The sequence below is a fragment of the Babylonia areolata genome, chromosome 29 (assembly GCF_041734735.1).
Source record: "Babylonia areolata isolate BAREFJ2019XMU chromosome 29, ASM4173473v1, whole genome shotgun sequence".
Classification (NCBI taxonomy): Eukaryota; Metazoa; Mollusca; class Gastropoda; order Neogastropoda; family Buccinidae; genus Babylonia; species Babylonia areolata.
Genome location: NC_134904.1, coordinates 24,199,121 through 24,214,560, shown reverse-complemented (window position 1 = coordinate 24,214,560; position 15,440 = coordinate 24,199,121). Strand labels below are relative to the sequence as shown.

The 15,440-nt window shown below is 45.7% G+C and overlaps 1 protein-coding gene across 1 annotated transcript in view; it reads right to left on the bottom strand.

Moving 5' to 3' along the window:
- The window catches only part of LOC143274620 (N-lysine methyltransferase KMT5A-like), a 57,169-nt gene extending 56,110 nt beyond the window's left edge, over window positions 1-1,059 (bottom strand). The window contains exon 1 of the mRNA XM_076578490.1: window positions 966-1,059. The gene's annotated coding sequence lies outside the window, so the exon portion shown is untranslated. The remainder of the gene's footprint in view (window positions 1-965) is intronic.
- Between the last annotated feature and the right edge of the window lie 14,381 nt (window positions 1,060-15,440).

The following is a 15,440-nucleotide window of genomic DNA, read 5'->3' as shown; positions in this document are numbered from 1 at the left end:
CAATATAACATTTTTTTGTGAAATTGATGCATGTACATGAATCAGTTAAGGTATATAAATAGACATGGTTTGGGGGATTCCTTTTTTGAGGAAGTTTGTATATTTTCCTGTACCTAAATGGTATGCATTTACTTGTATATACTATATAGTGCCTGTACCTTAAATGCCAATTTGAAACTGAGATGGAGCAATCTGCTTCTGAAGAGCTACAAAGATTTTTTTAAGAACGCATGTGCATGACCAATGATAATCATACACCTGTATCCTCTTCAGGGCTAAGTATTATTTCAGCAAGCCTTAACCTTTTAATACTACAGCCATTCAGGAGTCATGTTTTGGGAGAACCTTTCTTTTTCTGGTTTTACTTTCATTGATCTCAGTAGAGTTCAACAACAAATATTGACGTAAAAATTGCCAATAATAACTACTTTCCCCTCAAGATGGAATGAATTGTGTTCACACGGCGTGTACGTTCACTCCGCCAGTCACACAAGAGTGAAGGGGAAGAAATGTGGATTTTGTCGAAAAAAGTCTGTCCAACAAGAAAGTATTGTTTCATATAGTATTGCTAAAATGGAATGACATTCCATCTCAACTAACAGCCAACCATGATGTTGATGAAAGATGCCTATTCAAAAATCCCCCAAAACAAAATTCTCTTCTCAACTTCGATTTTTATAACCAATTAGCTTTGATGAGGAAACACAAGGGTATATTATGTGTGGAACCGTGACAGAACGATATTCATGTTATTCTTTTGCATCAAAGTGTACGAGTTTCACATCGTGTTGTTCCGCCGAGTTGTTGTGACTGAAGTGTCAGTGTGTGTCCGTTTCGAAATGACAATACAAAACGAGTAGTGACCATCTGCTGAAAGTACACTATTCTACCGATGAAGATAAGAAAAGCGATCAGTATACACCGCGTTATTCACTTATTTTGTAAAATCGAACATTCTGCCTTACCACTCTGTTCAATACAACAACGCCTTTCCTTTTAAAGATTTCTCATCTTGAGTTTGAAAGTGGGATGAGCGATGCATCACAGCAAGCCTCTTTTTGATTGGTCGACTTTCAAAACACGTTGGTGAAGCAAAACGCGAGAGCGTTATACAGGACATTTTTTCATAAATTTGTATAAAAGAAGCTGTTTTACATATTGTAAAATCAGACAGCATTTGACATGATTTATTTTAACTATAAAAAATAACATTATTTTCCAGAGGACAATAATAGTCCTCGCATCTCGACGTTGCAGTCCACAGTTACAAATTAGGCAAAAGTGTTACAGTTGCAAAAACATCGAATGTATTTTGAATGAATTCATCAATATTGGTCGATTGATTACTTTTTCTTTAACGAGGGAAATGAAGAGAGAGAGAGAGGGGAGAGAGAGAGAGAGAGAGAGAGAGAGAGAGAGAGAGAGAGAGAGAGAGAGAGAGGATATATAAGTTCAGTTACTCACGGGGACATCACTGTGCTCAAATTCATAATCGTTACACCACATCTCTGATGCCTGACCAGCAGCACAACCCATCGAGTGCCTTTCAGCTCTGTGGCATAACCCAGCGCGCTTAGTCATATCCTGGGGGATAATAAAATGAAATGAAATGTCATAACTGATTCTAAAATTATCACTTTAACAACAACAACAATAATAATAATAACGATGATGATGATGATGATGATAGCTTGAATGATGATGATGATGATGATGATGATGATGATAACTGAACAAAATAGAAAATCACTCACTCATTCCCTCGACCGCTGGGGTCGTTGGGGGGACATGAGGAAGATGTCATAGCTCGCCACGTCGTTCTGTTGGCAGCTGTTGTGAGGAGATCTGGCATCGTCATTTTGGTCCATTCCTTGACGTTGTCGGACCAGCTCTTTCTCTGCCGCCCCCGTCTGCGCCCTCCCTCTACAGTCCCTTGCAGGATGGTTTTGGAGAGGGTGTTATGTCGTATGACGTGACCAAACCATGCCATCTTCCGTCGTTTGACAGTCGGCAACAGTGGTTCTTGGGGCCCAACAAGTTTGCTGACCAGGTTCCACACATAGTCATTGGTCTTGTGCTCCTTGTAGGAGATGTGTAGTAGTCTCCTGAAGCACTTGGTTTCGAATGCTTGGATTCTTCTTTCTGTTTCTGCCATCAGTGTCCATGTCTCACATCCATATAAGAGGATGGAGACCACTAGTGACTTGTAGAACAGGAATTTTGTGTGGAATCTGATGTTGCTCTTCCATACCCTGTTCAGTCTGGCCATCGCTGCCGTTGCAGAATTAATCCTATTTCGGATTTCTGCTGTGCAGGTGCCGTCTTTGAACAGGATTGCTCCCAGGTACTTGAAGCTGGTCCCTTCTTCCAAGGGCTCACCATTCATGGTTATGTTGGCACTGATGTTAGTTGTGCTGTTGACCATGACCTTTGACTTCTCTGTGCTGACCTCCATGCCGTAAGCACTTGCTCTTGTAGTAAGTCTGTTTGTTAGATCCTGGAGCTCAGTGTTAGTGCCCCCCATGAGGTCGATGTCGTCTGCAACTCGAAGATTGCAGACTGGCCTGCCGCCAGTGATGATGGAAGTGTGGTGGTCTTCGAGAGCCTCTTGCATGATTCTCTCCAGAAAGATGTTGAAAAGTACAGGGGATAATAGGCATCCTTGCCTGACTCCGACTGTGGTCCAAAAGAATTGTCCTTGTTGATTGTTGAGGAGCACTGCGCTGCTGAATGTTCGTAGAGGGCCTGGATGACTTGAATGAGCCCTTCATCAATGTTGAAGCCTCTCAGTACTTGCCAGAGGCCGCTGTGCCACACCCGATCGAATACCTTCTTGAAGTCGATGAAGTTGTGAAAGATGTCCTTTTGGTGTTGTAGATGTTTTTCAATGAGGACTCGACAGTTGAATATTTGTTCGACAGTGCTCCGCCCTTTTCTAAAGCCCACTTGTTCTTCTGATAGCAGTTACTCAGCCTTGGATTTCAATCGGTTGAGGATGATGCGAAGCATGACTTTGCTTGGGTGGCTAATCAGACTTATAGTCCTGTAGTTCTGACATTGCTTGAGGTTGCCCTTCTTGGGTAGAGGAATCACCAGCGATTGGGTCCATTCTGTTGGCCACTTCTTTTCTGTCCAGATCTGACATAGCATTGTTAGTGCTTCTGTGGTCTCTTTCCCTCCATACTTCAAAAGCTCAGATGGGACGTTGTCCACTCCTGGGGATTTCTCTGGCTTCAGACTCTGTATTGCAGCCTCAACCTCCTCCTTCAATACTTGGAGATTTTCTTCACTGTCTGTGGATCGTGGGTTGTCCTGCAATATTGATGAGTCTGGACTGAGCTGGTAGTTGTAGAGGCCGTCACAGTATTCTGCCCACCTCTTCAGGACTTCTTCGCTATCTGTCAGTAGCTTGCCATCCTTATCTTCGATGACAGCTGATCTTGGCTGGCTAGTCTTAGTGAGGGTCTTGAGGGTGCTATAGGCTCTTTTGCTGTTCCCTGCTTCCATGCTTTTCTCAACTTCTTCGCACTGCTCCTCTATCCAGTTTTCTTTGGCTGCCTTCATCTTCATCCTGACTTCTCTGTTCACCTGTTGGTGCTTCGTCCTGGCTTCATTACTAGAGTGTTTCTTTCTTCTCAGTTCTCGCCGCTTGTCACACAGATCTAGGACCTCATTTGTCACCCATGGTTGGATCCTTTTTCGCTTCTTTCCCACAACTTGTTCAGCTGTTGTAGTTAGCACCTCTTTGATGTTGTCAGCAAGGGTGTCTACGTCGATGTAAATAGAAAATAATAACGTAAAAAAAAAAGTAAATAAAAATGACAGAAACGACTGAAGAAGATTAAATGTGACGCAACACGCGAAAACCCGGCTAAAGTCGCATCCAGCGATTCTCAGTTGGCTGTACAGGGTCAAAATCATCAAGATCGGGATTTGTATAAATATCGCATCTTCGAAGTCTTATCTTCGCTGTCGGTAAGTATATTTGCACAAAAAAACCTGGAACTGTAGTACAGTTTTTTCAATGATTTCAGGGGCATGCCTGTCAAAACCATGTAGAAAAATACTGCACTCTTTTGCCCTATTTCAGTTGCATGCCGAAAACATCGAAAACCGACGGGGAAATTTCGGTCTGCGAAGTCATAAATGGAAATGAGTAGTGAACAGACATTAATGATCTCCCCCAGACTTTCTAAATCAAGATAGCGTATGAATGTAGTCAGTTTTCAACGCCGGTTTTATTGGCTACCCTCTGTAAGTTGCGATTGAACGATTTTTAATGTACAGAATCTACTTACTCACTTACACGTTCTCTCGTATATACGTGAGTGGGCTTTTACGTGTATGACCGTTTTTACCCCGCCATGTAGGCAGCCATACTCCGCTTTCGGGGGTGTGCATGCTGGGTATGTTCTTGTTTCCATAACCCACCGAACACTGACATGGATTACAGGATCTTTAACGTGCGTATTTGATCTTATGCTTGCGTATACACACGAAGGGGGTTCAGGCACTGGCAGGTCTGCACATATGTTGACCTGGGAGATCGTAAAAATCTCCACCCTTTACCCACCAGGCGCCGTCACCGTGATTCGAACCCGGGACCCTCAGATCGAAAGTCCAACGCTTTAACCATTCGGCTATGGCGCCCGTCTGTACAGAATCGAATGTTTTTATTACTTCTGCCTGTGTGACAGCACCTTACAAAGAGTCGCAATGCAAGAACATGGAAAGGTTACGCAAGCGCGGTATAGGGGGTCACCAGAGGAAAGCATTCAGCGCGGTACAGTACATGTGTCTGACTGCTGTCGCGCTGATGCTGATCTGTGAGCAGGTCACCGGCTGCGGCAGACAACTGATTCTGAACAGAAAGCTATGAACATAGCTCTTTGGGGTCAAAAGGAAACAAACATTTTCAGTTTCAAGTATTTTATACTAAATTGGTAGAAGACGCGAATCCGCTTTTATGATTGTTTTCCGGCCTGTTTCCTACCATTCATGACATATCATGAAGAATGAAATTGTTGTATATATGTTATTGTTCTGCAATAAGACACCAAGGGAAACAACCTGATATAGAGCTTGGTAACATCCGGGGCTACGGAATTAAATCATGGACACCTGAACGTCTTTGTCTTGTTGTAGTAAGTGATGTTTGCTCTCTTACTCCCGTATCACACATAACACATGGTGGCAGCGGTCAAGAACGCACGCAGAAGATGACGGAAAACGACCAGGCGCAAGGGGGCCGTCCCCTTAACCTTCCTCCACCAAAAGCCTTCGACGGATCGGCGGAAAGCTGGTCGAAATGGCGAGCACGATTTGAACGCTACAAATTGTGCACCGGTCTCGCCGCTAAACCCGAAAAAGAGCAGGTATCAATGTTCCTGTACAGCATGGGTGAAGTGGCCGATGACCTTCTCATCACAATGAACGTAGATGAAGCAACAGTGACCTACAGTGATCTCCTGGCCAAGTTCGACGCACATTTCGGTGCAAGAAAAAACGTTATAACCGCGAGAGCAAAATTTAACAAGCGGGTCCAGACGGAGGGAGAGCCCATCGACACATACTAACAGGACCTACACCGTCTAGCAGACGACTGTGAGTATAGCCAGCTCAAAGATGAATTGATCAGAGATAGGATCGTGGTAGGGGTGACAGATGACAACCTCTCTGAGAAGCTGCAAATGATGGCAGACCTGACACTCAAGGACGCCATTCAACTCAGTTGCCAAGCAGAAGCCAGGAAAGAAGGACAGGCAGTCCTCAGAGGAAAGACGGTAGAGGAAGTCAGGCAATGCCCCTCCTCCACATGCCAAAAAAGCTGCACCCCTCACCACACCAAAACCCAAAGAACCCACCAGCCCAGTCCCCACCACTCCAGGGCCCCAAACGGCAGTTGCCCGAAGTGCGGATATGATCACCCCAAAGACAGAACATGCTACGCCAAAGGGAAAGTCTGCAAAAACTGCAACAAGCGGGACCATTTTGCCCGTGTCTGTCGTAAAGGAAAGCCCCAGAGGAAGACGGTGCATGAGGTGAAAGAAGAAGAAATAGAGGAAGAGGAGTTCTTTCTGGAAAGCTTAGACTCCATTGACTCGGACTACTGGGTGGCCAAGGTGACCGTCAATGGCAGACCCACCACCTTTAAGTTGGACACCGGAGCAGCAGTGACCGCAGTCGGCAAGGGAGTTGTGGGCAACGCCAAACTACAGTCAGCACAGAAGACCCTACGCGGCCCAGGCAACACACCAATAAAAGTACTTGGCTGCATCGGCGCCATCCTCCAGTGCAAGGACATTAAGATAAGAGAAACTTTGTACGTGATCGAAGGGCAGTCTACACCTCTCCTCAGTTGCCAGGCATGCGAGAAACTCCAGCTGGTTCAACGACTGGACGCACTAGACTCCAAGTCATTAGAAGCAGAGTTCCCAGGCTTATTCCATGGCTTAGGGAAGACTCAAAGGGAATGCACCATCAGCTTGAAAGACGACGCCAAGCCAGTCTGGCTGTACACGGCACAGAAGGTGGCCCATCCCCTCTTAGGTCAAGTAAAGAAGGAACTGTCTAAGATGGAAGCCAGCGGCGTCATCTCTCCAGTCACTGAGCCCACTGACTGGTGCTCAGCATTGGTGGTGGTCCCCAAGCCAAGCGGGGCGGTACGTCTTTGCATAGACCTGACCAACCTCAACAAGGCTGTCCGGCGGGAAGTCTACCCCATGGCATCGGTGGATGAGAGCCTGTCCAAACTCGCAGGCTCACGGGTGTTCTCAAAGCTTGATGCCAAGAGCGGGTATTGGCAAATACCACTTGCCGAATCCTCCAGGCTGCTGACTACCTTCATCACCCCGTTCGGTCGATTCTGTATGAATCGACTACTCTTTGGTATCTGTTCAGCATCAGAAATATTCCAACGAATGATGACGGAGATCCTGACCGACCTAGAAGGTGTGGTGTGCCACATGGACGATGTGCTGGTACACGCGCCCGACAAGGAACAGCACGACGAGATCCTCAGGGAGGCCTTGTCCCGTCTGAAATCAGCAGGCCTCACCCTCAACGAGAAGTGCGAGTTTGGCAAAAGCGAAGTCAAATTCCTAGGCCACGTCATCAACGCTGACGGCGTGCGGCCTGATCCAACCAAGGTCGAGGCCATCACTGCATTCCCGGCACCGCAGAACATCACCGAACTGCAGAGGTTCTTCGGGATGGTCAACCACGTCGCAAAATTCATGCCAGGAACAGCACACAAGACGGAGCCATTGCGCCAGCTACTCCGTAAAGACACAACCTGGTCCTGGGATAAGCCCCAGGAAGAAGCCTTCCAAGACCTCAAAAGGCTTCTGTCGTCAGAGACTGTGTTGGCCCACTACTCGATAGAGAGGAAGACGACGGTGGCAGCCGACGCGTCATCGGTGGGCATCGGAGCAGTTTTGTTCCAAGAACAGCCTGATGGTTCACGACGCCCCATCAGCTACATCTCTCGCTCGCTCACAGAAGCAGAAAAAAATTACGCCGTCATAGAGAAGGAGGCTTTGGCAGCTACCTGGGCAGTGGAACGCTTCTGTACGTACTTGTTGGGCATGAACTTTACCATTGAGACAGACCATAAACCCCTCGTTCCGCTCCTGTCCAGCAAAGAGATTGCAAACATGCCACCCCGCATCCAGAGGTTCAGACTCCGGTTGATGCGATTTAACCCGGCGGTGGTCCATGTGCCGGGTAAAAACCAGATTGCTGCAGACGCCCTGTCCCGAGCACCAGTGGGCAAGCCGGACACAGCTGACATCAACTTCGTTGAGGACACTGCAGCCATGGTCAAACAGACCATCCAGGTTCTGCCCGCATCATCGCAGAAGCTCCAAACAATACGAGTGGCACAGAAGGCAGACGAGGTCCTACAGCAGGTGAGAGACTTCTGCAGCCACGGTTGGCCAGTGTACGTACCCGCCAACCCTCTCCTACAGCCGTTCTGGCAGAATCGACACCACTTGACCATGGCTGAGGACCTGCTGCTGTACGACGACCGGCTCGTGATCCCAGGACCCATGAGGATGGAGGTCCTGACCCGACTTCATGAAGGTCATCTCGGCATCACCAAGTGCCGTGCTCTAGCTGGGTCGTCAGTCTGGTGGCCCTCGATGGGATCTGCCATCGAGGAGATGGTCTCACGGTGCACCACCTGCGCCAAGCACCGCCCCGAGAAGCGTGAGCCGCTTCTCCCCTCCACGTTCCCGAGTCGACCTTGGGAGAGGCTGGGGATGGACTTGTTCCAGCTGAAAGGGGAGACATATCTTCTCATCGTGGACTACTACTCCAGGTGGGTGGAGGTCAAACACCTCACGTCCCAGACCAGCACAACCATCATCAGGCAGACGAAAGCAGTGTTCGCCACGCATGGCATACCAGATGTCATCATCAGTGACAACGGCCCCCAGTTTGCCAGCAGCGATTTCCTCCGCTTTGCCACCGAGTATGGGTTCGTGCACATGACAAGCTCCCCCAGATACCCGCAGAGCAACGGTGAGGCAGAGAGGGCCGTGCAGACGGTAAAAAACATCCTGAAGAAGGCCAAGGACCCCTATTTGGCCTTGCTCAACTACAGGGCAGCCCCGCTCCAGAATGGCTACTCCCCAAGCCAGCTGCTGATGGGCCGACGGCTCAACACCCGTGTCCCAGTCAAACCGACCGTCCTGCAGCCCACTACCCCAGATCACGAGGCCATCCGTGACGCAGAAATGGCCAACAAACAAAAACAGAAGGCGAACTACGACCGACGGCACGCTGTCCGCGCTGCTCACCCCCTCCAGCCTGGTGACGCGGTCCATGTCACAGACCTGAACAGACCTGGGCAGATCATCCAACGCCACGCCAGTCCCCGGTCATTCCTGGTCCACACCGACCAGGGCACAGTACGCCGCAACAGCCGCCACTTGGTCAAACCAAGTGAAGATCTGCCATCCCCGCGGGTTCTTCAGCAGCCAAGCGTGCCTTCACCAACCACGCTTAGCCAGGCGCCAACACCACCTGAGCCACGTCCAGCCACGCCAGCTAAAACCCTGACACCTCGCCGCTCTGGGCGCGACGTACGCAAACCAAGGCATCTGGATGACTACGTCCTGGGTTCTACGTAGAGTGATGTGTGTCAGAAGAGTCATCCGTCCAACAAAATTTTGTGAATAATGGCCTGTCACCAAATGGCAACAGTGTAGATAGGTTGACCATTTGGTCAGTACAACTTGTAAGCAATGGTATTTGTTTGCTTACGAAGTTTGAAAACTAGTCGTAGAGAGCAGCAGGTCGCTCTGTAGTCAGTGTGATCCATGGCCGGTACCCGGGAGCAGCAGTGTAGCTAGGCTGTCTCACCTGGTTTTAAGTAACCGTGTAGTTTGGTTACTATTATAGGGAAATTGTGTAGAGAACTAGAAGCGTTATTATAACAGTTGGGGTGCATGCTTTTCATTTGTTGTTGTTGGTTTTGTTTTGACGTTATGATATTAATAGATTTTGGTTAGACAGAAACGCTTTCCTGAAAACATTTGGGTATTACCTATGGAACTGTTTGAAAGGATATGCAAGTTTATTTTATTTTATTATTTTATTTATTATTTATTTATTTCTATTTTTCTTTCAAACAGAATGGAAAAGAAATTTATTATTACGTTTTGGGGGAAGATGCGTCAGGTTTCAGTATCTTGTCATTTGTATTAAGTTATAATGCTTATGCATAATAAGATCACTTCGTCAGAAATATTGATTAAAATGTTGGTTTCTATATATGTTTTGTATTATTGAACATTGACCTACTACGTTGTGGGTGGAACTCACAAGTTTTATTTAGAGATCAACTATTGAGCATCGGACAACCATCATAAATAACAAGAACAGTTACAGAAATTCATTGGTCCACAGTGGTTTAAGTTTAGTGACATTATGTGGGTTTGATAAAGAACTATCTATTCACAACATCGTTAAAAGTTATAACGTTAAGATTAAATGTGCATATTTAAGATTACAGACAGTGAAGATTTAAATTTTGTTCATGATTCATTCTATTATTTTCTTTAAAATGAGTATCATAAATTTAAAGATCTTGAGGGGAAGGTGTTGTATATATGTTATTGTTCTGCAGGGAAACAACCTGATATAGAGCTTGGTAACATCCGGGGCTACGGAATTAAATCATGGACGCCTGAACGTCTTTGTCTTGTTGTAGTAAGTGATGTTTGCTCTCTTACTCCCGTATCACACATAACACAGAAATCGGTATTATACCGACTGCAAAGGTGAATTTACGAAGGCAGCACAGGATCATTTAGTTCGTAAGTACAATTTTGTTGATATTTTACGCAATGCACAACTTGGATATACTCCATGCTCTACTTATTAACGTGCATAATATAAATATCTAAATATGTGTTAACCCGGTTCGGTTTCAATTAACATTATCGGCGCTCTGTCCAGATAATAACTTCGGAAAGTATGGAGAGCAGATGATGGCAAAATTGAACATCATGTCTTGATGTGAAAAGAACGGTATGAAATACATATTTTTCTTTGGAAATGAAGCGGTATTTGCAAATGTGACTCACGAACCCTGGCGCAGCAGACGTCGATTTAGCGTGGGATATAAATAATAATCATAATGATAACAATGGATCATAAATTTTATTAATGGTTATGTAAAACTTTGTTGTTGTAACACGTGTAACATTGAATCCAATTTACCTGAACTAACTTTCCCGACACAGATGTTTGAATTACTGTTTCAGTTTCAGTTTCAGTAGCTCAAGGAGGCGTCACTGCGTTCGGACAAATCCATATACGCTACACCACATCTGCCAAGCAGATGCCTGACCAGCGGCGTAGCCCAACGCGCTTAGTCAGGCCTTGAGGAAAAATAAAAGGTGAATAAATAATAGATAAGCGTACATAAATAAGTAAATAAATACATAAATAGATAAATAAATAAATAATAATTATAATATGAAAAAAGGTAGTAATAATAATAATAATAATAATAAATATTAAATAAATAGATATGGTTCATGGTAGTGAAATGAAAGAGAGAGGGGGGGAGGGGGGTTGGAGAAAGGAACAGGAGGCAGCAGGAAGGAGAGGGGGAGGAGGAGTGGTGTGGTGTTGTGTGGAGTGGAGGAGGTGGGGGAGGTGCGAGGAGGTGGGGGGGGGGGGAAGTAGTTTAACAAGTAGGAGGAGTAGAGGAGGACTTGGCAATGAAGGCCGCCTTACTTACTGTGCGCCACAAAAACTTCCAACCCACTTCGTCAGGGTCTCCCCCCCCCCCCCCCCGCCCCCCATCCCCACTCACTCTCACTCTTTCTCTCTCTTTCCCTCTCTCTCTGACAGTCAGATTGAGACAAGAGAGGGACGAGACACTAACACTGACACAGGTTTAATTGTCAACGAAGATCACCGGCCCAAACACAGCGGGGTGAGGGGGGGGATAAAATGGAGCAATTCAACATGCAGAAAGAATACCTATTTCGCTCGTCCCCCCCCCCCCCCCCCCCCCTGGAGACCTGGAGAGAGACGTAAAAGAGAGACAGAGACAGCATGTTCGTGAGAGAGGGATGTGAGAGACTCTGGGAGGGAAGAGAGAGAGACAGACAGACAGACCCCTAGGGAGATAGACAGAGGCAGAGGAAGAACAACAGAGAACAGACCTGGAGAGAGACAGAAAAAGAGAGACAGAGACAGCATGTTCGTGAGAGAGGGATGTCAGAGACTCTGGGAGGGAAGAGAGAGAAACAGACAGAGATAGACAGAGGCAGCAGAGACAGAGAAAGAACAACAGAAAATGCTTACCACATGGACCACAGTCCATCTCACCTTTTTTTTCTCTCTCTTCTTTCCCCCCCACCCCCCACCCCCACCCCCTCATTTTACACAGATTTACAAGTGTGCTTCAACATGTAGTGGCTGCTTTAACCTAACCCTGCTAGTTAGACAGTCATGCTAAGTTTTCGGGGATACATTCACTTCTAGATACAGGAACTTCATCGTCTGGACGTTCCCACCACACATGAAAAAAAAAAAAAAAAAAAAAATCTTCAGTGGTGGTGGACCAGAACTCTGTGGTTAAGCGTTAGCAACATAAATCATAAGATCCCAAACATGAAGAGTTCAAACCTCAAAAAGAAAAGAAAAAAAAAAGAAAAAGAAAAAAAAAAAGCGTGTCACAAGCAGGAAGGTTCCCCACCCTCCAACCAAAGAAACCCAGCAGCAACGCAGGGTCTCCTCTGGCGTGCGGCTTTGTGGCAGCCTAACAATGGCAGAGCCCTGAGGAATGTGGGTGTGAGGAGACTGGAGACGGGTGAGCCCAGTGAAAGAGGCTGTGTCACCAGCGTGTGCAGGGAATTCACGACAAAGGGTGTGATGAGTCACGCCAACGAGACAGCACCAAACAAAAAAGAAAAAAACAACAACAAAAAAACACCCACAAAAACTAGTTTACTTCCCCTCCACCCAACTCTGCCCAGTGGTCTGGCTGCCAGCCTTTCACGCCCAGCAAGCTGCATGCACTTTACACGCGCTGAAGAACCCATGACAGCGAATCAGACATTTCAGTCTATAAGTCAGAGCAAAATTCTTTGGCGCAGTAAGAAAAGAAGACACAAGTGACAACACATTCTGAACATCTCGCACAAGACATAACAAGTGACAACACATTCTGAACATCTTGCACAAGACATAACAAGTGACAACACATTCTCAACATCTCGCACAAGACATAACAAGTGACAACACATTCTGAGCATTTCGCACAAGACATAACAAGTGACGACACATTCTCAACATCTCGCGCAAGACATAACAAGTGACAACACATTCTGAACATCTCGCACAAGACGTAACACGTGACAACACATCCTGAGAATTTCGCACAAGACATAACAAGTGACAACACATTCTCAACATCTCGCACAAGACATAACACGTGACAACACATCCTGAACATTTCGCACAAGACATAACAAGTGACGACACATTCTCAACATCTCGCACAAGACATAACAAGCGACAACACATGCTGAACATCTCGCACAAGACGTAACACGTGACAACACATCCTGAACATTTCGCACAAGACATAACAAGTGACGACACATCCTGAACATCTCACACAAGACATAACAAGTGACAACACATCCTGAACATCTCACACAAGACATAACAAGTGACAACACATCCTGAACATCTCGCACAAGACATAACAAGTGACGACACATCCTGAACATCTCACACAAGACATAACAAGTGACGACACATTCTGAACATCTCGCACAAGACATAACAAGTGACAACACATCCTGAACATCTCACACAAGACATAAGTGACGACACATTCTGAACATCTCGCACAAGACATAACAAGTGACAACACATCCTGAACATCTCGCACAAGACATAACAAGTGACAACACATTCTGAACATCTCACACAAGACATAACAAGTGACAACACATTCTGAACATCTCACACAAGACATAACAAGTGACAACACATCCTGAACATCTCACACAAGACATAACAAGTGACAACACATCCTGAACATTTCACTCAAGACATAACAAGTGACAGCACATCCTGAACATTTCGCACAAGACATAGCAAGTGACAACACATCCTGAACATCTCACACAAAACATAACAAGTGACAACACATTCTGAACATCTTGCACAAGACATAAGTGACAACACATCCTGAACATCTCACACAAGACATAACAAGTGACAACACATCCTGAACATCTCGCACAAGACATAACAAGTGACAACACATCCTGAACACCTCGCACAAAACATAACAAGTGACAACACATCCTGAACATCTCGCACAAGACATAACAAGTGACAACACATCCTGAACATCTCGCACAAAACATAACAAGTGAAAACACATTCTGAACATCTCGCACAAGACATAACAAGTGACAACACATCCTGAACATCTCACACAAGACATAACAAGTGACAACACATCCTGAACATCTCGCACAAGACATAACAAGTTACAACACATCCTGAACATCTCGCACAAGACATAACAAGTGACAACACATCCTGAACATCTCGCACAAGACATAACAAGTGACAACACATCCTGAACATCTCACACAAGACATAACACGTGACAACACATCCTGAACATCTCGCACAAAACATAACAAGTGACAACACATGCTGAACATCTCACACAAGACGTAACAAGTGACAACACATCCTGAACATCTTGCACAAGACATAACAAGTGACAACACATGCTAAACATCTCACACAAGACGTAACAAGAGACAACACATTCTGACCATCTTACACAAGACATAACAAGTGACAACACATTCTCAACATCTCGCACAAGACATAACAAGTGACAACACATTCTCAACATCTCGCACATGACATAACAAGTGACAACACATTCTCAACATCTTGCACAAGACATAACAAGTGACGACACATTCTGAACATCTCGCACAAAACATAACAAGTGACGACACATTCTCAACATCTCGCAGAAGACATAACAAGTGACGACACATTCTGAACATCTCACACAAGACATAACAAGTGACGACACATTCTGAACATCTCGCACAAGACATAACACGTCACAACACATCCTGAACATTTCGCACAAGACATAACAAGTGGCAACACATCCTGAACATGTCACACAAGACATAACAAGTGACAACACATTCTGAACATCTCACACAAGACATAACAAGTGACAAGTCCAACTGTCACAGAAACAGACAGGCATTATTCAGACAGGACATTCGCACAGATGGGTGGGGGTTGGTTTCTTTTCTGTTTGAAGTGGCAAGTGTGAGTGTGAACACACACACACACACACACACACACACACACACACACAAAACACGACACATCACCACACACACACACACACACACACACACCAGAAAAAGAAAAATCCAAAAACTGAAACAACGCCACAGATGAGGGAACAAACAAGGTGAGAGACAAACGACGACACAGGCCCTTACCTGAGGGACAGGTACAGGTATAATCCAGCTCCCCTGAGCGGTGACACGCCCCTCCGTTCTGACAGGGGCTGGGAGAGCACGGGATGTACAGGTCCTCACAGTGAGTGCCCTTGAACTGAGGGGTGCAGTTGCACTGGTAGGTTCCATGCTGGTTTGAATTACTGGGTTTATAATAATGATAGTAATGAATCTATCATGCGATCCTTAGCCACAAACAAAGCCTGTGCAAAATTATGTATTTTATTAATGATTACCTAAAACCTTATGACATATGTAACATGGAACCCAAAATACCTAAACGAACTTCCCCACCCTGGATGATTTTATTTTTCAGAAACACTGCAGGCATTCTATTTTCACATCAATTCTCCCCAGTGTTTAACTGTTTAAAGTACTACTGTTCAT